Below are 24,669 nucleotides of genomic sequence, written 5' to 3'. Positions count from 1 at the left end.
ATGAACTCGTTTCACACTGCACGCACCCGATAATTGTTAAACAGGCTCCACGTGACACGCAAAGCAATTAACGCCATCTGAGTTAACAGTCGATTCGAATTAAGATTGAGATCTCAGTGTGCGTTCGAGTGTGTGTGGACACGTGTTCCAAACGAAGCAAATCGGGGTTAATCGCTTAGCACGTGGGGCGTGTTTGTATGTATGTTGAACTTCTTTCGCACCGTACGTGGTCAACCGTGTAAACGGTCGGGCACGTGCGGCATGAAACGAGTTAGTTTGTATTTGAATGTGGACTAAATTGGTAAAAAAAACGCGGAAAGACGTGTGGCTGTGGGTCACGAGGACTGGGTTTTTGGAAACCTTCCTGTAAATATGTTAATGAATGTCAAACGTCACTGACCAAGTGGCTAAAGTGTGAATAATTCACCACTCACAAAATGAACAAATGGCTTTGCTTGTGGCTTGCTAACATAACACCACCACCAAACGAACCCGTCAAGTGCGATACGTGTTAATCGTTTTACCCAGTGTTGTGCCAACAGTGTTATCTCTGTCATGTCGCGAGTCCAAGTGTCGATTCAGAACTCTGGCCGTGTAGTGGATCGCCCTGTGTGCTGGAGAAAGGCCTTGAAAGGTGATGTCCAATAAACTGAGAATGTACAAGCGTAATTTATCCTTTCTTTGCAGAGCGCCACGGTGACAAAATGTTCACTGCCTCACTTGGTATACATGAGGTCGTGGATTCCATCCCGACCCCTGTATGTTTGGAATGTGTGTGGTTCTTTCTTCCTGTGGTTGCGTGGATTTTTCTCTGGGTCCTCCGGATTTTCCCCTCTACCATTAGAAGCATGCGCGTTAAGAGTATTTGGCAGCAACAAATGTCCACGTGATAAAGCACTTTGTTGAGATTTCATTTATGGCCAGGTCGCTTCTGAAAAAGAGCTGTATAGCTCAGTGGGCCTTACCTATAGTTACAAAAATAATAGTTTAGCTTACTTTTATAGTATAGTTTTTAACTTTTGCTGTCCTTTAATCTCCCCACCCCCGCTATATCATTTTGTTGTTGTACGATCGCTATTCTGTTGTACGATTGTTAACTTTATCTACTGATGAAACTTTATCGGTTTATGTTCCACCGTTGCCGAGCCAAGATTGGGCTGGGCACCCGTGAATAACAGCTTCATAGCTCATCGGGTTCCAGATAAAATAAAATGTTTATGTCTAAGCAACGTTATTTTATCCACATGTTAGGACCATTGCACTTTACCACGTGCACGGCCACAAACAAATATTCACCACTTATCAGTCAAACTAAGATTACGTTCTAAGAGCTGTGTAGTAAAACAAATACTTTATATTGACGTTTATTTTTTAATCCAGCCATTCCTCACACCAGTTGGGAGCATCAACTCGCTTCACTTAAGGACCTCTTTAATCACAATTGGCTGAAACCCAGACTCAAATCGCCGATCCTCAGCGGTGCCGGCACGGCAGCACAGCCCCAGAGCCTCCACTCGGTACCATCTTTTTTACAGACTCAAAGGCGGCGAAGGCTTGAGCTTCTGTGAATGTTTTCTCGGCGTCTATTTTTTAAAGCTATTTTACGGCTAAGCGTCGTGCAAGTCAAGTAGCCTCGCCGTGCCCGTCGCTGGGCCAGCCCAGCGGTCTCCCAGCACACTCGCTCGCTCGCTCTCTCTCCTCACCCACCATCGCTCGCTACCGCTCCACATCTACAGATCTGCCTCGAGCAGAGCAGCGCCGCGGAGCGAGGCTCATCCACCCCACGCAGCCGCGGGGCGCCGCGCTTTTGGATCCGACGCCGTTTTGAAGTTAAAATAAACTTTCATGGTTTAAGAGTCTCAAACTTTTACCCCCAAATGTTTGTTGAAGCGCGCCTGCGTCGACTGAACTTCCAGATATCACCACCGCGTGAGATGAATGCGCCGAGCAGAGACGCAGCCGGAGGTAAGCGCGAATGTAAAACGCCGATTAATTATCAAAATAAAGCATCTTGATTCTTCGCCAGAAGACGACGAAGGGACTCGTTTTGAGCCACCCGCGCGTTGGCGATGCAAGGCCTCTTGGTCGCGCAGGTGTGTGGGGTAGGGAACTGCACCTGTGTAACATTTCACAGTGGCCTGTGCTTGTATCCGAACCGTTCCCCCAGCTCGAAATACCATTCCTACCTCGATGAGACCATTTTGTTAACCTCAACAGCACCCCCCCCCCCCCCCACGAGAGTCCTACCTGTTTCTTTGATCACCCGAGAACTGGAAATGAGAGGAAAAACAAGTGCCAATGATAGGAAGTTTTATTTAATAAAGCGGTGTTACAAACATAGATGAGCTCTTTATGTCCACGCACATGCAAATGTGCGCTCTAATTTGTCACACAGCCTCATAATAAATGACTCCTTATTAAAATACGTATTTTACAAGACCTATTTTTAGACAGTAATGAGTAAAAATCTACCACCACGCTCACTGAACCAAACAATAACACATTTCAAAAATCCGTTGACAGAAAGTCACGCTAAGTATGCTATTTGCATAGTTCGCGTACGGTGCATATAGGGCTGTTTCTGCTGTAATTGGTAGCCAAATGTGCCATAAACACAGAGGCCTCTGTGATCCCATCGCTAACAATCTCTGTTTGGCCGGGATAGGGAGCAACCGCGTTTTCAGCCAAACAGTGACAAAAGCCATTACAGCTGCATTGCTGTGGCTTGGACATCAATTCCCCATCAGCAAATTGCTTTTGGGATTTGGCTGGTCACGAGTTCGTTAGCTTCCCAACAGGACCACCGCAGGATCTCGGGCCGAGAAAACCATTATTGCAACGGCAAGACCCTCGGTGGGACGACGAGGCTGCACAGCGCACGCCCGTGTGCGGGCAGGTGCATCGCGGGGCAAGGATACAACCTCCGACCATCCACCTGCCCTGTCCCCCAACAAAAGTCGTGTCCACAAACGGGAAACTTACAGGAAACTGCAGAGAGAGAGACCAGCGCATCTGCAAAAATATCCATGCCTGCGCGTTTGATTGAAAAATGTTTTTTTACTGGGGGGGGAATATCTCTCCTTCCCCGCTGCCAGCAGCCCATCATTCGATTCGTGACTTGTAGAGGCTGGATTTAAATGTCCCCTCCCTCCATGTGCTGTCTATGAATGGGAATCAATGATGCAAATTAAATTGTGGGCACCTGTGACTGCTCGCGATGGGTTTTTCCGAGGGTGTGAACAACATTCCGCGTGCCCTTCAGCGGACGCAGAATAATCCGAGTGGGGCCTCTTCTCGAGCGAGCCTCCCACCCAGCTTCTCTCGTTCTCATCTCCGCGCGCTTAAATCTCATCCCGAAAGCCTTTTCGCCCACATTGGTAATTTTACTCCGAGAGTTCCATCATCGTGATGAATGCCGTCTTCGCCAGAACGAACGTGAAACTGACTCGAGGATCCCGCCCCCCCACAACGCCGAACAAAATATGTAATATACATAGCTGAGTGCACTGAAGCAAACAAGCAACATGATGTGACCGCTAAGGGCTATTGTAAAATGTGCATTTATTTTCATGATAAATGCGTGTGTGAATGCGAACTGTTTCCCCATTCTATCCTTCCCCAGTAGTCATTTGCCATATCGTCTAGTTTGTCGCAATAATACATGCAAGTAACATAATTGAATATATGCGTATTGTTCTTCATGAGTTACAAACATCCCCAATGCTGGGGGCCGCAGAATAATAGTGAGATTTTCTGGATAGATAAATGGTATTAATCATAGTAACTTCCACTTATTAGGCGCCTTTCACAAAGGCTCAGGCACCGTGCGTGAAAAGGACGAAGATAATGGAGAGCCGTGTGGCAAAATAAGAGCCAGAGAAGAACGGCGATCAGAAGAAAGCTGTTTTAATAGGGACTTTAAAATATCAACACCGCCCGAGAGCTGATCTCTAACGGTAGGGAGTTCCACAACCAGGGAGGCACCAGTCGGGAGTTCCACAACCGGGGGGCACCAGTCGGGAGTTCTACAACCAGGGGGGCACCAGTAGGGAGTTCCACAATCAGGGGGCACCAGTCGGGAGTTCTACAACCAGGGGGGCACCAGTAGGGAGTTCCACAACCAGGGGGCACCAGTCGGGAGTTCCACAACCGGGGGGCACCAGTCGGGAGTTCTACAACCAGGGGGGCACCAGTAGGGAGTTCCACAATCAGGGGGCACCAGTCGGGAGTTTCTCAACCAGCGGGCACCACAGTAAATGTCCGATAACACAGCCGATGAATAACGAATCATCAGCATCGTCAGCCACAGAAGCCAGCAATGGTCAGAGTGAATATATAATCAAGGAAAGCATCGCATGCAAAAGCCTATAAACACCTGAACGTAGGGTCCTGTGGTCTGCACGAGCCACCCAAATGCAAGCATTAAAAACAAAACACTCAGGCTTTCATCAAGATGACAACGAATGTAATTATTTACAAAATATCCACATGGTTACTGTTTGACTGTTTCAGAAAACGAGACGAAAGCACGGTGCAGTGCACTGGGCCAGCATGCTGATGACAAAAGCCGCCATCGTGATGCAAGACCTTAGCTGCACATGTAATTTTTTACTCAAGCAGATGGGCAAGTAAAGACCGAGGTTCACATCGTTGACGGTGTCGCTGTGCCAAGGTTGCCCATTTAGGCCGTGAATTTTGGCCAAAAGAAGGCAGCGACGGGGGAGGGTTTTCGTTCACGAGAAAAAAAATGCCCGAATTCCTGCCCCCCCCCCCCAAAAAAAAAGGGGGCACTCGTGCCCAGACACTCAGATTAATGAAAAGCCTCGGAGCGAGGAATTAGCGGCGCTGCGTTGTGTGGTCCTGGCTACGGCGCTGCGTTGTGTGGTCCTGGCTACTACGGCTTCGCATGCGGCGATAGACTACGGGTGCTTAGCGCCAGAACCTCCTCAAGCCCCATCCCTCCCCCCCACCCCCCCGCGTAAATGACAATGTTTTCATTGAACATCATCAACAAAAGCCGTGAAAGTAAAACAAAAAGCAAGCGTCTTGTTGTTGTTATGAAGGTGTTGTGTTGCCTATAGCTATATTCAAATGCAGACTGTTATAGAGGCCAAGAGATTATTCCAAATGTGAGATTGAACAGGTGCAAACATTAATTTCGCTGGACCACTGCTCGGAGGTGGCAAACCAGTGTCTTACTTTGAGATGGCTGAACATTGTAATGCTATGGGGGGGGGGGCACCAAGAGCTGATTTATTACCCCACTAAAGAAACGACAACGGTCTCGGCATACCAAGTGATCGCACCCTCCATCCTGCGGCGATCTAAGCAGCTTGAGTGTGCCGAACGCATTAACAAGTGGTCGCCGCGCATGCAAATTTGCCCACCACGAATCCTAACCGCCGCGAAAACATTATCAGATCACTTTTTTTGTGCTAATAGCACGCGATCGCTGCTCTAATTCAACGCTGTCAAACGGCAGAAAAAAAAACTAATTTCTTATAATAACGTCTGCCATTATTTATGTCATTTCCGCCCACAGTTTCAGGATTGCCGACTGCTCGACGCCCCTATAGTTTTACCAAGGTAGTGGAAAGAGACCCCAAGCAAACGAATACATGAAGCTCGAGAAATTAAAACTTGCAGTGGGAATCTTTTTTCGGATAAACCGCGGCGGCTGTTGTGGATTGCACGTTAAGAGTGGGGACCTTTCATGATTAGGTCTTCCTTTGCTGGTGAAGAACGCAGCAATATCTTCCAACAGGGATATATGCTCGACGGCGGTGAGAGCAATGACCTAATTTAAAGGAACCTTACAACGCCGATTTTTTTTTCTTTCTCCCAGATATTACAATACCACCCGCACACCACAACGGAGCTCAGGAATTCCAAGTGGAGAAAACACCTCGGCAAATGCGTCATACTAAACATCCCCCGTAACAGGGCAAAAAAAAAACCCCACGAAACAGCCACGCGAGGCCATTTCGAATGCAAACAGAACCATGAAAATGTAATGAGGGCGGGCGATGTAGCAGCCGTGCAGCGTTCAGGTGCTGCAACGAGACGGAGGTCAGAGAAGCAGTTTTCCTTCATAAATATGTTTTCCCCTCAAACCCAAGACTCGTTAAATATTTAAAGGATTTTGTATTCAGGGAGAAACAACCACAACCCCCCCCCCCCCGTGTCAATTCCGCAGCGTAGATAATCTCCGAAATTGAGAGCTCATTGATCAAACCAAGCCCCCTCATCAACTCTGACCCCAAAGCCACGTGTTAAGCATTTATTATTTAACTTTCAATTAAATGTTATACATATGTATATTTTAAAAAAAGCTATTTTGGCTGTGCGGGGAAAAACCGTATCCAACATGGATTTCCATTTTCAATCAAATTTGGTGGGACACAAACAATAACAGCTGCCTGTACAAAACAAAACACGTTATTTGGTGATACTGCATTTGCAGTGGTGTACCAAACACAAATAAGAAAAAACCGCCAACACGTTCACCAATAACACTGTGGCCTGAAGAGAAAAAATATATAGAATAGTAGGTGACGTTTCGGGCAATGGCTCTTCTTCACAGCAGCAAGGTAAAGGGTGTACAGTTGTTATGAAGATGGGCCATTGCCAAAAAACGTCGCCTTATTCTATACTTTTACTTTTAAGGCCACTGCGTTATTGACCAATGTGTTGAGTACTTCTCGTTTTGACAATTGTACACCCTAGATGGGAGCGAAACGCAGATATCTATTTGCACACTTTGTGGGGGCACTTTTGAGCAGCGGTGGGACTGCGGGCGGTGAGGGGTGGAGGGGCATTTTTCCAGTCGTTGCAGGAAAGGTGTAAGAACCCCCGCTTACGACTCCTCTCTGTCTCTCTCTGTGTGTGTCTGTGTGTTTGTTTGTGTGTGTATGTCTGTGTGTGTCTGTGTGTAGGCGCGAGACGAGAGGTGACAAACGTCGCACGCTCGTGTGCAGATGCGGGGAGCTCGCCGCCGTGAACGCGATGCGCCTTTAAGGTGTTCCGCAACGGACTTGATTTCTGCGAGGGATTCCAAAATGTTGCACGGGATGTTTAGGATTTTTGCCATAAGAGTCCTGCGTGTTTCCATTGTTAATTTGATGCTCATTGTATTGCTCATCCGCTGCATAATGTCACGGGGGGAACGTGTATTTACAGCATCGCAGGCCTTACCATTCGTTCGGAGTCAAGGTCCTTGTGACATAATCTAATAATCAGGGCCGGCTGAAGCAATATCGCAGCGCTCCCTGGAAAGAAATTTCAGGGCCCCCACTTGGGGAGGTGGCATGGAATTAGATTGTATTATATATCGCCTCTTCGGGGTTGTAACATTTGCAATTGTGCACTTGCATGCGCTGTGCATTTACCACTGCCCATTACCCCAAGGATTAATCATGTTCAAATACGCAATGCTTCTGCAAGCGATGCAAATGAGCGTTGGCTTTGTCTGAAAGCTCTGAGCCATAGATTTCCAGACGTCGGGCACACTCTCCTGCAACCACCGCACATCCGCCACGCATCGCACACCCACCGTTGCCTACAATCACAAACACACCCCATACACTGCACATCCACCGCACGCTCCCATCACACACAACGCACACGCACTGCACACAGTCACTGCACACACTCGCCCCACACTCACCAGACACTCACCACACACTCACCGGACACCCCCACCACGCACCCACTGCACACACCTGCCACACGCAGACACGCCCACACAGACATCCACCGCACAAACGTTCTGCACACCGCACCGCGCAAATGGACAGAATGTGATCCCCGCACGAGTGACGAGCAAATGAACTCGCTGACACCGACATGTAAAGTGGACGCAGCGCTCGCACTCCTCCCACGGCGGTGAGAGAGATGGAGAGATGCATGCACATTGGAACTTATTTCGCACCGTACGTAGCCAACCGTGTTGATTGCAGGGGAGATGGGTGAAGAGCAATCGCCTGCCCTGGCAGACAAACGTACCGAGGGAGCTTGCGGAAACAAAAGTGAGAGTGGATCTGAGAAGGTCTTTTTTCACGGTGCGCGCCCTTTATGCCAGCGTAAATATATTCTTCACGTGACAATGTGCGCAAGAAATCGGCCAATCTGCCCTCTCAGCAATGCTCGAACTATTTTGGACACGGAAGCAGCACACACAGCATTAGGGTAATGTGCAGAGGGCTGGACAATTATGATGGCTTTTAGGCACCCCCCCTCTCTCTCTCCCCCCCCCCCCACTTCAAGAACGTCCCCTACAGCTGGCTAACTGTGTTAGGTCCCGGGGACAACCTCGTCTAAACGTACGTACATCATAGACCCAAATCGTCGGCTGGTGTCATTGCTACCACCGCCGTACCCGTTCTATTCCCGCAGGACCATATGCAGGCTTGAGTGCCGAGCGCTCACAGGGCTAACCTCGTGTGCAGTAATACTGCGTTCTTCTCGTAATCATATGCATAGAATGAACACTTCGAATTGTTTTTGTCAATTAAGCGTTAAAAGGAGACCACATTGCTTGAGCACGTAGCTTTGTGGTCACTTCCTCTTGCTCTAACTCTGGGCTGGACCAAGGACCGCGCTGATGGAGGGCCTGGGAGCTTTACACAGCCTCGTTAATATCTTCCTGAAGCCGGAGTTTGCTCCTGATACGTTACCGAGCGGTCCATTAAATTCCCAAGGGAAGAGCTTGGACCGAGGAGGCAACTGAGTCTAATTTAACTGGCACATTCCCACATGTCCCTGATGTTCAATATTATGCTCTCACTGCACCGGGTGGTCTATAGAGGATAGCGCAGAGAGCAATCTGCGAGCCCAGAGTTTCATATCACCTCATTCCATCCGTCTTTTGTTCTGAGCCTCCTAATATTTTGCTCTCCAACATTTGCTTGATTTTTTTCGTTAAAGTTTCACAAAATCAATGGCTTCTTTAGAAATTGTAAATTCGTGGCAATCTTGTGGCCGAGCTCACCACTTCCATTCTGAGACCAGCTTAAAAAGTGAACCAACTTTCGGGGAGATATGAGCGCTTATATGGATTTCTATCCGCTCAAGATGTTCCAAAAATCCCACCCCTAACTCATGCCACCCCAACCCCCACCCCTTCTGCGTTGGGCAGCCATAATGGCCTACTTCGCATTAAGCGTGCAATCGTCTGCAGTAACAATCATTATAAAGCACCAGTCCATTACACCGAAGTAACCAGTTTTATTATCGTGTTGTGACGCAACAATGTAATTTATGACATCTTTCCAATCGTCATTAGGATGGCAATTGGCTGTACTTATTTAATTAATTAATACACCGTAGCGTAATCATTTATTTATTACTATCCATATGGGCCGGGCGTAACATGCAGATGGCGTTCGGTTGGGCTTCTTTGCTGCGTAAATGCACGGTGAGGCCGTGGCGCGACTCCTCTATCGATTAAGAGAGTAATCGTGGCAGAAATGCCTACATGTAAATATAATGTGTAAGGGCTTTGCCTTTGAGTGATTAGAAAAAGACGCAACTGTTCATTGTGATTACTGTGCAATTGGGCCAACAATCTCGGCCACACACTGGCTGTGGCAGTAATCACAATCCAATTTAGCACGACAATTTTCAGAATTAAATGCCCTGTAATTGAATGTTAAACTCGAAATACAGCATAGTAATTGCTGCTTGTGGAACAAAAAAAAAATGTTCCCCCTAGATAAGGTTACGAGTTTGGGTCTCCGACGTAGCTCACAGGAGGATGTGCCATCGGGCCATTGGTAGAGAGGGCCCATAACTACCACGGGTGTGTCCACTGGCCCAGCCAGGACATATATTGGCCAAGGCAGCCGACTATTTTTCGTCACACTCAGGCAGCAGGTATCGCACGAGTGCAAGGGACACATGTCCGATAGGCGGGACGTCGGTGTCAACTGATGGTCCTTCGCGTCGTTTACCACGATGCTCATGGGCATTTGACATTATTGTACCGCCACATGATTCAAAATAGTCACCCGATATCTGTTTAATAGTCATCCTTTTTGCTGCTTCATGTTCCTTGAAAATTCATTCTAAATGTGCTATGATCGGTCTAAATATAATCTTCCCGAACCAACTTATGCTGTCGGGAGCTTATTATATAATTATATTCGCCTAATTGCTGTACTTTGTAGTATTTATTTTGGCTTTCGGCATTTCGGTGACCCGGGTAACTCTTGCAAAATGAGACTATCCTGGTGCCTTGAATTATCACCTGGTTGAAGAAAAACAAACACAACGTTTTTAAATATTTCACACTGCTGCTGCTGCCGGTATTTAACCCACGCAGCCTCACAAAGTGCAGCGGCAGACTCCATGGCGAGAGCCACTCCTCGTTGCCGGATTATCCTCTTAGCAAAAGTAGCTACATAAGTAGTAGCTACAGGCCCCGCACTTTCAAGGGCCCCGCGCTAAATGCTTTCAAGCTATCAATTCTGGCTCAGTGATTCTGCACTTGCTCTATTACATTAGTACTATACCGCCTTCAAATTTTATGAACGATTGGGTGTTTAAGGTTAGCGATTTGTCGTATTATCCGGCTGTATAGCACCTGATGAAGGCCGCTTGTGTTGTGGCCGAAACGTCGTGAATTTTGTTATTTTATTTTTTTACCTACGTGACTTTACCCAATAGAACCAAAGAGTACTAAAAATTCGTGTTTTAATATTTGTATTTTTTATATATATATTTTTTAAATTTATGGCTCCTTTATAACATATGCTAAGAGGCCCCGCACGAGCTTAATCCGGCAATGCCCCACCTGCACTCCGGTGGCACGGTGAGCATTGACCTAATTGGCTGCAATCAGTAGCACGCTGTGTCGGGCTGCTTCCTGATGTTACCTTCATTAATATCAATTACTTCACCATCCCATGCCCTTCTCACCCCCCCATCCCCCCCACCCGCCCCGTGTTGGACCAGTAAAAAAAACAAACCTCCCAACAATATCCTTTGCAGAATTGCACGCCCGACATCATTTTATTTTGACACGAGCAAATAGTCTAGCGGGAGAACCACGACTAATATGAGTCACAAAAGCCACCCAGGGTTGCAGACTCACAACGATCCTATCTCGTGTTATAAAGCCGCCGCTCCTGCGAAGCGTCTCCAATCGTCGCGGGACAACGCGGAGTGCTGAAACTCGTTTCATAACGTCAACATATACATCACTGCTCTCGGTGTTGACCTCAAGGAGTTACGTAACGTAGTCAAGCGAAATAATTAAACACTCGCGTGCGTCAGGGGCCGTCCATAAATGACGTCACGCACCTGGGGGTGGGGGGGAAAGGTCAGACATTTGTGACGATGTGTGACGATGGGGAGTGAGAAATGTGACGTCACATCAAAATGCGCAACTTTATAAATAAATATAGACAACACGTTCTACTTAATTAAATAGACTTTTTGATAAACATCAGAGTGCAGCGCCACATTAAATACGCGCTACAATGACAATAGTTTAAAGCGATTTGAAGCATGTTTTATTTTGGGGGGGGGGGGGGTGGGTGGAGGGAGAACTTGTGACGAGGGGGGGGGGGGGTCAAAAAATCGTTCACAATCGCGTGACGTCATTTATGGACGGCTCCGACCACCCCAACAACACTCGCCGGCCCTGTCGATGGAAGCGGTCGGCTGCAGATTTTGTAAAAACCTTCCCCCCTATGCGAAGTGTCCTAGCTAATCACACATTTAAAACCGGAGACATTTACGCAATTTATCCATAGAAAAATCGGTGTGCGGTGAACGAGTTTAATAATTGGGCAGCAGTCTACGCCTTAAATCCGCGGGGTTGGCAAGTTCGAATCGGCAGACGTTTCAGCGCCTGGCGACGGAACATTTAAATACAAATATACATAAAACCATAGCCGGTAAAAAAAAAACACAAATACGTTTTTAAAATATGCATATGAAAGCGGCTGACAACTGTCTTTTAACCAAACACAGACATGTTTAAACATGTTTAACATGTTTAAACATGTTTAAACATGTCTGTGTTGCTCACACAGACATGTTTACTTCTTGAGCGAACTTGTGCGTGACATTTGTTGTTTGATAATATTAATTTTGAACCCCACCGTGCAGCATTTCTTTATTCAGTTATTCTCTAATGCCCTTCAATTCATCCCCATGTATTGCCATGATGACTGAGTCATCAGAAAATCTGAGACGGCCTAATATTGACGTTCACCGTAATCGACTGTTGTAAGAACTGTTGAAAAAAAGTACGTGGGCTGTGGGCAGACGATCGGTCGTCGAGACCAATGACAGAGTGGCAGCCAAAGGAGGGGAACACGCCTGCGGGCACGCCTCTATTCTTTGTGCATTTGCACAAGTGAATCATAAAGTAAACCAACGCAGTCTGCGCTCTTTCAATGGAGGAGTTACAAAACGACACGAACTCTCTCCTGCAGCCCTCCCGTGGCGACATTTAGCCGATGGCCATAAATGCCGTGAGCGAGCGAGCGAGCAGGGCATGCAAGCCGGCAGACTCGCAGCGCCATGTGCAGGCAGTGGTAGCACCGCGGCAGCAGACTTCACGGTGAGCTCCTGGGCAGCAGTTAACTAAGCCTGCACTGCCAGGAAGATTGCTTCGACTAGACGTAGCCACCCTCGCAGCACATTTAGAGTTCACGCTCGCGCCTGTGTGTGTTCTTCTCGTCCGCGTGTTGTTGCCCTTCCTGTCTCTCGGTGCAATTGCGAGGTAAGCATCCCCGCACGTGCTTGCGTGCACTTTTCAGATTGTGTTCTTGATCAACGGGCACGTCTTTGATCCACGAGTGTGTTGGATTTATTTCGCAGCGTACGTAGCCAACCCTGCTCATCGGAGGTGCGGGGGAAGGGACATTGGAGGTGCGGGGGAGGGAGTGACTTGCTTACCTTTCCTATACTTTACACTCCTATGGGGTTTTGTATTGTTCGTTGTTGTAACCCTCTGAGTCGCCACCATTGGACATCTGTGAAAAAGAGCTTCACAGCTCATCGGATTTCCTCCAGGATAAATAAAGATTCTGATTCTGCAATGTATAGCAGGTATATATATGTACACTGATAGCGACAAAACACTTGCTTCATTAGGCACATTGGTATTTTACTTTTCATTGCTACGTTTACTTTTTCATCGCATTGATCCCCGGGGCCACATACAACAACTACCCTTGGTCTACACGCTCCGATGCTCTTTTCACGGTGTGCTGCTCACACAGACGTGTTTACTTCTTGAGCGAACTTGTGCGTGACATTTGTTGTTTGAGAATATTAATTTTGAACCCCACCGTGCAGCCGTCCTTTATTCAGTTATTCTCTAATGCCCTTCAATTCATCCCCATGTATCGCCATGATGACTGAGTCATCAGAAAATCTGAGACGGCCTAATATTGACGTTCACCGTAATCGACTGTTGTAAGAACTGTTAAGAAAAGTACGTGGGCTGTGGGCAGATGATCGGTCGTCGAGACCAATGACAGAGTGGCAGCCAAAGGAGGGGAACACGCCTGCGGGCACGCCTCTATTCTTTGGGTCTTTCGGTAACATCACGTAGATAGGTTCCAAATTAATAAAAAAAATTAACAAACGCGACGTTTCGATCACAACACAAGCGATCGTCTTCAGGTGGACAAAAGTGTAGGAGTCATGAAATTAGCTCGCAGGACCGAGAGATGGTGACAACTTGAAGAGGCCTTCATCTAGCAGTGATTATAATCAGACTGACGACGACGATGATGAACGCAATAAAAGTAACAATACTTAATTGTGGAGAACAAAGTTCCTTGTGACAGAATGAGTCTGGAAAGGCAATACAGTGAGCCTCGACCTGGAGGCTGTGATAAACGATATCTCTTCATGATGCAACTTCAGCCTTCTGCACAAGTTAGTGCGGCGATGTTGCGATGCAATTGAGTTGTTATTAGTAATACATCTCTGATACAAGCAGCTAAATATGTCGGCAAGAGACGTGTCAATGTGTCCTCTAAAGCGTCTTAACACCAAGCCGGACGTTATATTATTGGTTCTTTCGGTAAAGTCACGTTGAAGGGAAACAATAAAATAATAAAAATATAAACCAAGCAAAACGTCATCATTGGGTTCAATGATGACGTCACCCTGCTGCTCTATTTAAGACCGGGAGCAGGTGGAGAGCCTCACTATTCTGGCAAATTGCCCGATGCTGGATGTAATTACCAGCGAAACGTCGTACTCAAAAATTGTAAATGTTGTGGATTCACTCTTCAACACACCGGTGGGCTAAAGCAATGAACTATTTTGTCTTTTGTCAACGTGACACATTTTTTTACTTATTGGCCGTGTCGGGTGGTGGAGGGTTGCGACACATTTATAAATAACGCGAGCTAACCCAAACACCTTTATAATGAACAATGTTGTAATATTCAAAACTGGGACTTACGGTTTTATTGGAGCATGACAAACAAAAAACACCCCAAGACCCAGGAGCGAGGGCAATACAACAATGCGTTTTAGAACAATAGCGCTGATATCATGGCCACTTTCTGCCTGCTCGCCATCGAACGAAGGCGGTCACCGCACCGCGTGGCGCTTTCAGATGTGCTTCTGCGGCCGCCTGAAACGGCTCTTCCTTCCGATATTCCGAAGCCACTGGTAGCTATGCACCTTTAAATCATCTCGATTGAAAACTCATTTCTTTAGAACTGCTTTTTTTGTCACCAGTTTGTTGTCATCCCCCCCCCCCCCCCCCCCCCGGGAAACTCCGATTAGCACGCTTGGCTACGTACGGCGCGAAATAAGTTCAACATACCGTACAAGAATGGACACAGGATGAGGAAGAAGAGAAGGGAAGCGACTCGGCGGTGATGCACAGCGAGGAACACACAACCCCCACCCAGGCGGGAATGCCCTGCGAGCATCAACCTCATCAGTCTCAGCCATCGCCGCTCGACATTCGTGGTCACATTAGAGAGCTTTGCGAAACTGATTTCGCAACAGTTACCTTCATTCATTTGTTTATCTGTGGATTAATTTATTTCGGGAGCGATGGAAGCAGGTTATTATTATTCAGCCCCTGTAATAGGTTGCAGATGATGAATGACTATTTAAGTCTCACAACACCGGTGACTTTCTAGCAGCACGCACTGGAACAGGCAAGGCTGGAGGAGCCCTCATTGTTAAAAGTGCAACGTTACACTGGCGCAGGAACAATGTGGACCACAAGGATCCTCCTTCTGCATGATTAAAGGGCTGGCATATTACGGCGAGACGTGGCAACTGCTGTAACTGGATTTTACTTTTACCTAAACAGAGTGGAGCCAGCACAACAGGTTTATAATTACAGGACTAAACTCTTCACGGCCACATGATTTATGTCCCATTTTTAGCCGTCGTGATGGATTTGAAGTCTTCAGGTAATTCTACAAAGCGCCAGTAAAAAAAGAAAAAAACCCCGAATGGAAATCTATGACCTCATTTGGCCGGGATAATTACATCTGAGTGCTAATGGCCACAGTGTGCGCAAACACATTTTTTTTTACTTTCACCAAGAAAGGCGGCGGATGATCGGCTCTGAGCGAGAGGCCACGGATAGCAGCAGTCACGGTTTTTCGACAAGCAAAGCCATAAACAATACGATTTGGATTTATACGTGGTCTAAACGCGACCGTATCTCGAGACACTGTACAGAGACAGAGGCGCCGTGGGTATTATATGCCCCAATGGCAAGGAGGCATATGTATGTGCACGGGATTTATTTTATGAAGAGAAAAAAATAGCCACAGAGAGAGGAAAAGAGGAGGAACGTCTCGAGCCTGAGCGTGAACACGGGAAGGGAGTCGACAGCATGGATGGGTGGAGGGGGGACTTCGAGACTAATGAGGTAGCAGAGGAGAAAGATCAACTTCCCACTGGGCATCAAGAGAAGGGGGTTGGTTGCCGCGCTTAGAGTAATGCAGCGGGGAGCACAATGGGATTAGAGTGGAGTGGTAGGCAGCGGCGAACCCCGCTGAGATCTTGAAAGACGGAGAGTGTGATCTCGAAATTGATTTTGGGGAAATGGGAGCCGGTGGAGGTGACGGAGCGTTGAGATAACGTGCCGACGTTGACGAGTACGGCGTAGGAAATCTTGCAGCAGCAGCAGCAACATTGTTAGTTTAGTCCAGAGTTTGGAGACGAGGGAGTTGGAGAGGCCGTGGAAGACGGAGTTTCGGTGGTCGAGTCGGAGCATGACGTAGGCATGAACGAGGGTCTCAGCAGCAGCTGGGGTCAGGCATTGGTGGACGTGGGAGATGGCATGCATAGTTGAGCGACGTGGTAGAAGGGAATGAGAGCTCGGAATCAATGGCAACTTCAAGTTCTCACTCTTGCCAGCATGATGCCAGAATCTAGGAGGCGCACGTTCAAGCTGGAAACTTTACTGAGCATGGCCTATGGCAATCGAAATGCAACGCTCGGCATATTTAAATGTTTTATGCGTTCTTCATGTCCTTTAAACTATTAGAACCGGCCAGATGGCTCCCTGATTGAGTGAACGGTTCCCAATTGGAAGGTTGCGAGTTTAAATCCTGGTTGGGATCTTGACTCAGACGAGCGACGTGAAAATGAAGTACCACTTTGTAGGGAAGTCAACAGCGGCTGTCCTATTGAGAAACTCACCCCCACCAAAGGAATGCGGAAGTTTCACCACTGGCTCAGGGCTGTAAACAGAAGATGAACAGCGCCTCATTGCTCAATTGAGCAAGAAATCATTTTGACTTTAAACTATTAAGCCATTAGAGCTGTCACCACGAACAGCCCCGGAGCAATGGATTATTGAGGACAGGTTTGGCCAAAGGGAGCTCGCTGCGCTCGCCACTATTGTGGCGCTGAAGTCTCAATTCTCAACGCTTTCAGGCCGTCGGCTGAGCTCGCGTTGAGATTTCCCACCGGGTCGCTATTCCCGTCCCGGGCACGTACGCCGTGCTGCAGGAGAGGTCCCGTGCATAGCCGAGGCTGTCTTGATTGGACTGGGCCCCTCCCACGCCACCCCTTACCAACTTCACAGAGGAAGCACCTTTGCCGCCGCCGCTAATTGGAATGCGCCTACGCCTTGTCGTCACATCACCCACAATGACGGGACGACGGTAAATGCCCCACCGCTCCGTGTCGCGAGCGAAACACCACTGGATCCGCTATCTCTGTGTGTGTGTGTGGTCAGGTTTGAGGGAGAAACCCCCTCGGGGATCTTAGCCTCATTCGCAGGCAACTCTAAAGGATACGTTACGACTGCGAGCACTGAGAGGAGAAGAGGGTAAAACCGTGCCCGCAGAGCGTCAGCTTGGCATGTAAAGTGTAGCACAGGACACCGAGATGGTACTTGGAAGACACTTTAAAATATATATTGCCTTACCTTGATTCTCGTCCTCGGCACAATCGTTACAACTGTTTATGTCTTCACATCTGACCTTGGCTAATTATGTATTGCAACTTTAGTCGCTTTGTGCAATTATCATGGGTGGAGGTTGCAGGGGGAGGGGCGGCACGGGGTGGCAACGCCCCCCCTCCCCCCCCCCCCAACTGGGCACATGTATACATTTATTTTCATTAGGTTGCAATGAAGAAAAAAACCAAATCATTTAATTAAATGCAACCCCCGATTCCTAATGTGAGGGACAAAGCGAACTCCCCCCTCCCCTCCCAAATATAGACATCAAACTCCACCTCTGGCAATTATTCACATTTAATGTTTGCCTTTTTTGCCTTCTCCATTATCGCAACGAATGTCTCTCTGCCATTGCGTGCGCCTCGTGTCGGAGTCTACTCTCATTCGAGCTGCTCCTGCTGCACTGCCTCATCCTGCATGCCGTCACTCTACTTTCTTTATCCTGAATTCAGCCCCCTCATCCCCTCCCCCTTCAGCGTTTCCACTCCTCACGTCATTCCCCCCCCCCCTCCCCCCCCCCCCCCAGCAGCACGGGACCGAACCTACGACATTTGTCCACGAGAGAAGTTTTCCAAAAGTGGGCCTGGATTTGGCAAACCAGGTACAGAGCAGAAACCGGTGAGAGGACATGAGGCAAAGGGGGAAGGCAATAACGCTTATAAACCCATGAAGTGTTACCTCTTGTGGGAGAACAGGGAATATTGCGAGATTTTGTCAGAAAAAGAAGGCCAACCTGGACCACTGGGCAGAGATCTAAAGCCCCACCCTGGCTTGGTGGGAGAAGCAGGGGTGACATCTGTGAGGGCTAGGCAGTCAGCCATGTTGCAAGATGGAACGTCAATTCCCATGTTAGGAATGTGGGCGGACAGTCGGCACTACCCGACGCAACCAGGGTTTATTCGTTCGGGTATTAAACAGCATGCGGTCTCTGTCCCGAGAGACACAGGCTGTAGTGGGATCGTGGTGAATCGGAAGTCCGTGGAGAAATGCTGCTTGGAAGGGAGAACAAGCTTGTGAAGTGCTGCTTCTTGGTTCTTTCGGTAAAAGTCACGTAGAAGGGAAATAATAAAAGAATAAAAATAAAAACATAATAAAATAAAATTCTCGCATAAAATTGGTGAGAATTTTATTTTATTATGTTTTATTTTTATTATTTAGTTATTTCCCTTCTACGTGACTTTACCGAAAGAACCAAGAAGATGAATCCCTGCAGTCACGAAAGCTTTAAATCGAAGCTTGTGCTTATTGATGGACGGGACAGCACGTCCGTGTCCACTTGCAAGAGTGGAAATCGATTCTCCATTCTTAAAGGGGCTTGTGCAAGTGTTATGCATGGACCACCCATTGTTTGATGTAGTAATTAGAAATGTGTCGGGGGCATGGCAGCTGGGAGACCCAGATACGACTTGGCTGCAGCAACATGAGGCTAGGGCGAACGCTAGAGGGGCGGAAATTGCCCACGTTGTGGTTACTCGTGAGCAAGCAAAGAAGGCCAAAATGCCGGTGAAACTCTTAAAGGTGGTAGCCATAGGAGGGCAGCAGATGACATCACAAGAGCTGAAGGAACTACAGACCTCGGATCCGAGTTTAACTTTGTGGGAAAAAGCAAAGCAAGGCCAGGCCCTTGAAACAGCAAATGGGGCTTCTTGCTAACTTGTGGTAATTAATGCTATTTTACAGAGAACATTCCAGAGTTCAAGGGAGGACAATGGGAAACTGTTCACGCAGTTGATCGTCCCACAGAAATTTCGGAATCAAGTGATGGCTTTAGCACGTGAATATTTGATGGCTGGGCACATGGGCGTCAGGCAGACGCTGACTCGTGTATTGTCACATTTCTATTGGCCCGGAGTGGCCAGAGACATAGAGCGCTTCTGTCAATCATGCGATATCTGTCAACGGACAGTTGCAACGGGCAGAGTAAGTAAGGTATCATTAGGGCAGATGCCATTTGATTGACACACCTTTTCAACGGGTGGGTGTTGATTTAGTAGGACCTCTTCCAGTGACGGAAAGGGGACATCGATACATTTTAACGTTGGTGGACTATGCTACGCGTTACCCTGAAGCTGTGGCATTAAAAACGATTGAGACGGCTGAAGTGGCAGAAGCGATGGTCGAAATCTTCGGTCGCGTTGGAGTACCCACTGAGATTTTTGACGGATAGAGGGGCACAATTTATGGCAGATTTGATAAAGGAGTTCAGTAGACTCCTGTCTGTCAGACAACTGTGGATGACCCCTTCTAACCCAAAATGTAATGGGCTGGTCGAATGATTCAATGGGACGTTGAAGAACATGCTGCGATGTATGTCGTCAGAGCCACCTCGTATGCGGGACAAATATTTACCAGCATTACTTTTTGCCTACAGAGAAGTGCCACAAGAAAGCTTGGGGTTTGCCCCATTCGAGTTGTTATATGGTCACTCGGTGCGTGGACCCCTAAGCAAACTTAAAACACTGTAGTCAAAAAAACGAGACTGAGGCAGAGGTGAAGATGACTTACCAGCATGTTTTTGAGCTCTGAAAAACAAGCTAGAGCAAACCTGTTAATTTGCTAGAGAACCGTGAAGGACAGCTGCAGGGAAGCAGAAGGGATTATATAATTCGACGGGCGAAAGACCGGAACTTTATGGTAGGCGATTTCGTTCTACTGTTTTTGCCTACTGAGCAAAACAAACTGCTGCTGAGATGAAAAGGTTCATATAACGTAATCAGAAAGGTGGGAGTGGCAGATTACAAGATAGAGGTCAATGGGACTGAACGCCTGTACCATGCCAACAACCTAAAGAAATATATTAAGATAGAAACACCCCTGTTTTGAAGCCTGATATGGAGGTGAAGGGATGTGGCATCACCCACTTTGATGTCGTGATGGGGGGTTAACATCTGCTTGGCTGAAGATGGAGAGGTAGGCAAGGAACCAGGAATTTGTTTGGTACCATTACTACGGGATCCAGAAGAGAGGTGGGGGGACGTTAGTGTTGGTAATGACCGAAGGCCCTAACAACAGCAACTAGTGTGTAACCTCTTGCAAAGGTATAACGAGGTACTAACAGGTAGACCAGGCAGTACAGAACTAGCTACCTACCGCATCATGCTGACAGATAACACGCCCGTGAGACAGAACCCATACCCTGCACCAATCGCAGTGAAGGATCAAGTTGATCATTAAGTGAAGGCAATGCTTGACATGGGGGTGGTTGAAGAGTCAGACTCTCAGTATTCCAGCACTGTTGTCTGCGTGGGAAAGAAGGATGGCACAGTGCAATTCTGTGTGGATTATCGATGTTTGAATAGAATCACGGTGGCAGATGTTGAGCCCAAACATGGAGGCATTGTTCACACAACTGGGGGGATCTCGGTACTTTTTATAGCTTGACCTTACAGAAGGGTACTGGCAAATACCAGTGGCAAAGAACGATCGGCACAAGACGGCATTTGCAACTCATGATGGTTTGTATCATTTTACAAAAATCCCCTTCGGTGTGGTAAATGCACCGACAGTGTTCAGTCAAATGATGAGACGGCTGCTGAAAGGCATTCCCCAGGCTGTAAACTACATAGATGAGAAACTCATCCACACGGCAACTTGGAAAGAGCACCTGGAGGTACTGGAAGCAGTGCCAGAGCGTTTGAGGAACAGCCACCAGACGGCCCGACCGACAAAGTGTGAAGTTGGTAAGAGGGCTATTGATTGCCTTGGACATCAGATGGGTGAAGGGGAACATTCAGCTTCAGGAGGCTAAAGTCCAAAAGATTGCGGAAGCTAAAGTTCCGGGAACAAAAAGGGAACTGCGTTCGTTTTTAGGGTTGGTTGGGTTTTACCGCAAGTTCATCCCAAACTTTGCTGAAGTGGCTAAACCTTTGATGGATAAAACTTGCAAGGGAGAACCGAACCACGTTACGTGGAGTGAGGAGGCAAAGCAGAGTTTTGAGGGTCTACGAAAAGCATTGACCCATGAACCAATTCTGAAGCTGACAGATGTGGACAAAGCAGTTGTGCTCCACACAGATGCATCGGAAAACGGGCTAGGTGCAGTGCTACTCCAGGAATGTGAGGAAGAGTTGTTTCCAGTACTCTATGCAAGTCGAAAACTGCTAGCCAGGGAGTGCCTAGCTCTAGTATAGGCGGTACACAAGTTGCGAATGTATCTATATGGAAGAGAGTTCATATTAGAGACTGATCACAAACCCCTCTTGTACCTGAATTGGGCTAAAATGGATAATAGCAGGGTGATGTGTTGGGCCTTGTCGCTACAGCCATATAATTACAGGGTGAGGGTTCTCAAAGGATGTGAGAACATAGGGGCGGATTTCCTGAGTCGAAGCGACACTGGGTCCCCAACTGTTTAAGGATGCTTCAGCGCACAACGCAAGGGAGAGTTGAGGGAGCCTCAGCTTACGAAGGGGGGAGGGCATTGTGGCGTAGTGCGTGAGGCATACCCATTAAGCTGGAGAGAGAAACTGGTGTTTTTGGGCGCGGTCCTTTGTGTGGAGCCAGGAGCCACCACAGCGTGGTCAGACCGACGTGGGGACAGGTTTTGAGTGGAACAGGCCAACCAGGGGGAGGGAATCTGACCATTTATATTCGGACCTCTCACGTGATTGGCCCAGGGGCTAAACAATGGGCTGAGAGCAGCACTATAAAAGGAGCATCCAAATCAGCAGTGGGGGGTTGGGTGGATCTCAACGCAGAAGCAGCAACAGCAGCGGTGGTGGTGGCAACATTTCTCCACCACCACCCCCCAGTACTGGCTGGGCGAGCTCCCACCCTCAAGCAGCGACGCGAGTGAGGACCAGGGGATCTTCACTCGGCCGATCTGGGGATTATTGAACCAGGGAAGGTGGGACTTCTGGGACAGAGCAAGGGGAATGACAGGAGCGGCAGGAGCGTGGAACCAAACCGGTTGCAGCATGGCACTGGCCAAGCATGGAGACTGTTTCCATCTGGTTCTCTGGGTGGCTGCTCGGCTAGCTGTGGACATCTCCCACTGCTCAAAGAAGGGAAAAGCGCGAGGCACGAGCTGCCAACTGCGAGGGGTTAGCAGGTGAGGAGTGGGGAGAGTAAGGAAGGTGTATGACCCCTCTCCCCCTGAAGCTTCTGTGTGAGTCTCGGGAAGGCATTAGGAATACGAGGTGTGATTAGATATGTGTGGGTGGTTTTCTGCTTATTCTTATTCGTTTGATTTTCTTTGTGGTAGCCAGCTACCAGGCTATAGCTCCTCTGCTTGGGGTGGTTGATGTCAGCTCGTGGAGAAATAAAAGCTGACATCCCTAACAGCCAGGTCTCTGAGTGGTCTAACACCAGCTCGACGCAATACACCCAACCGTCAGCCCTCCGTGGATAGGCAACTTGTCTTAATTTCCAGTGTAATTTTTCTTGTTGTTTAACATTTTTATCGAACTCCCATCCATTGGCCTCGGGTGCCGCCTTCTTTCCGCGACTTCACGCCTATCGTTTGCGTTCTAACGCGACGCGCAACGCCTTGCGAGACGCAATATCTGCCCACCGCTTTAACGGCGCGAGGGCCCAGCGGAGGCACTGACCCCAGCGACCGAAAAATAAACACGCAAAGTGCATTTAGCCGCACGGACGCAATTTAAATCACACGCAGCTGTCCGCACACAAGTGCCGTTCCAAAAGAGCGAGCACTTTACAAGGGTATGTTATCGCCATAGAGGAGATAGCTCAAACCCATCACGCAACCGGCATGAGATAATACGTATTCCAATAGCGCAGGAGAATTCCAGTATTGATCTTAAAATAACAGTTGCAAATATACCATCGCTTTTAATTCACTGTCTATGCTCGTATGTAGTACGTGCCGTGAAACCCACTGGCTTATGTGAACGGAGAGCAGGTTATAGAAGACAAGACAAACACTATTGTCCATACTAGGGTTTTTGGGTTAGAACGCGTAAATGTAAATGCGTCGTTAAACCTGCCACCACCCGATGCGGCCAATTAGTAAGGTTTGTCACGTAAACAAAACATGCCAATGCGTTACTAGTTCAGCTAGTGTTGGAGAGTAAACCCACACCATCTACAATTCAAGTACCTATATCACGGATAATATTGGTCACGAAAGCCTACGTGTTAAACTAACACCATTGTTTTTAGCATGTTGTACGAAAGGTTTTGGCCGCTTCACATATGTAATGTGCATGCAAAAGGAACACATGACCTTAATGGTGCAGCCGAACGTCAGTATATATCGATAATAACTTGTTGGACAAGTAGCACGAGCAGAATGCCTCCGAGGGCCCCACAATAGCCCCCCCCCCCCCACCCCCGCTGCCGTGGAAATCGACCCCGGGTGCGTGCATGAATGTGTGCCATCACGTTGCTGCTAAATTGCTGCCGTGCGTTTATCAACATCTTTAACATTGGCTGACATTGCAAAACTGCAACAACAAAAAAAATCCCATCTGATTATCGTCGAATGAAATTAAAAAAAAATTGTGAACATAATGAATTATCTTCCAAATAACAAAGAAGGTCCTCTCGGCGCCTCGCTTCGTGGTCTGGCAAACTCACAAGCCGTACGACTCGAAGCGTGGCAGTACGGCCAATTTAAATGTATGGTTTCCTCCAGCTTTCAGCGCAATGGGCCCACGCTGCAGAATATAATGCTCTCATCATTGTTATAGTGGAGGCAAACAGTAAGTTAAGTATGCACTCTCAGCTTTGTTTTGTAACTTTTGACTGCGTAATCTGTAGCCACGAGCGACACCAGAAAGTCATTAACGTGACGCATCGATCCTATTAGCGCTACTGACACAATGCCCAGGCTGGGCACATCATCAGGAAATCAGTGTCCTGCCACTCGCATGGAATATTAATTCCCCACGGGCGATTATTCGTTGAAAATTGTCTTGAGCCAGCAGCATCAACGTTCGCCATTATACAATGAGCGACAAACACATTACCACAAGGTGAAAGCACATTCGCGGACTTTAAAAGGTGTTGGAACATCCCATTAAAAAAAAAATCTCACCTCCACTGCTACTAACACACGACAAGCAGATATTCAATCACTGCAGCAAGCAGTGTAATCATGGTAATTTCAATCGGTCTCGTGCCCCTATTCAACGAAACCATTTCGGATGAATCTGATTAATGCAGTTTGAACCACAACAATTTTTCACCTTTATTGGAGCAGTCTCCGTTAAGGCTGTGCTAGGTAAACACAGATACATTTTAATCTCACACTTGGCCACGCTCACACATCTGGGACGTGGATGTTCTGC

At 47.8% G+C, this 24,669-nt stretch overlaps 1 long non-coding RNA gene across 1 annotated transcript in view; it reads left to right on the top strand.

Moving 5' to 3' along the window:
- The first annotated feature begins 1,194 nt into the window (after positions 1–1,194).
- LOC116939420 (uncharacterized) overlaps positions 1,195–24,669 on the top strand; it is a 33,889-nt gene continuing 10,414 nt past the window's right edge. The window contains exons 1-2 of the long non-coding RNA XR_004402406.2: positions 1,195–1,965; positions 6,936–7,018. This is a non-coding gene — a long non-coding RNA (uncharacterized LOC116939420). The remainder of the gene's footprint in view (positions 1,966–6,935; positions 7,019–24,669) is intronic.

The sequence above is a fragment of the Petromyzon marinus genome, chromosome 6, assembly GCF_048934315.1.
Source record: "Petromyzon marinus isolate PM22_M1 ecotype Great Lakes invasive population chromosome 6, UKy_Petmar_22M1.pri1.0, whole genome shotgun sequence".
Taxonomy (NCBI): Eukaryota; Metazoa; Chordata; class Hyperoartia; order Petromyzontiformes; family Petromyzontidae; genus Petromyzon; species Petromyzon marinus.
The sequence above is the reverse complement of the archived record's forward strand: the minus strand, read 5'-3'. Positions and strand labels throughout refer to the sequence as shown.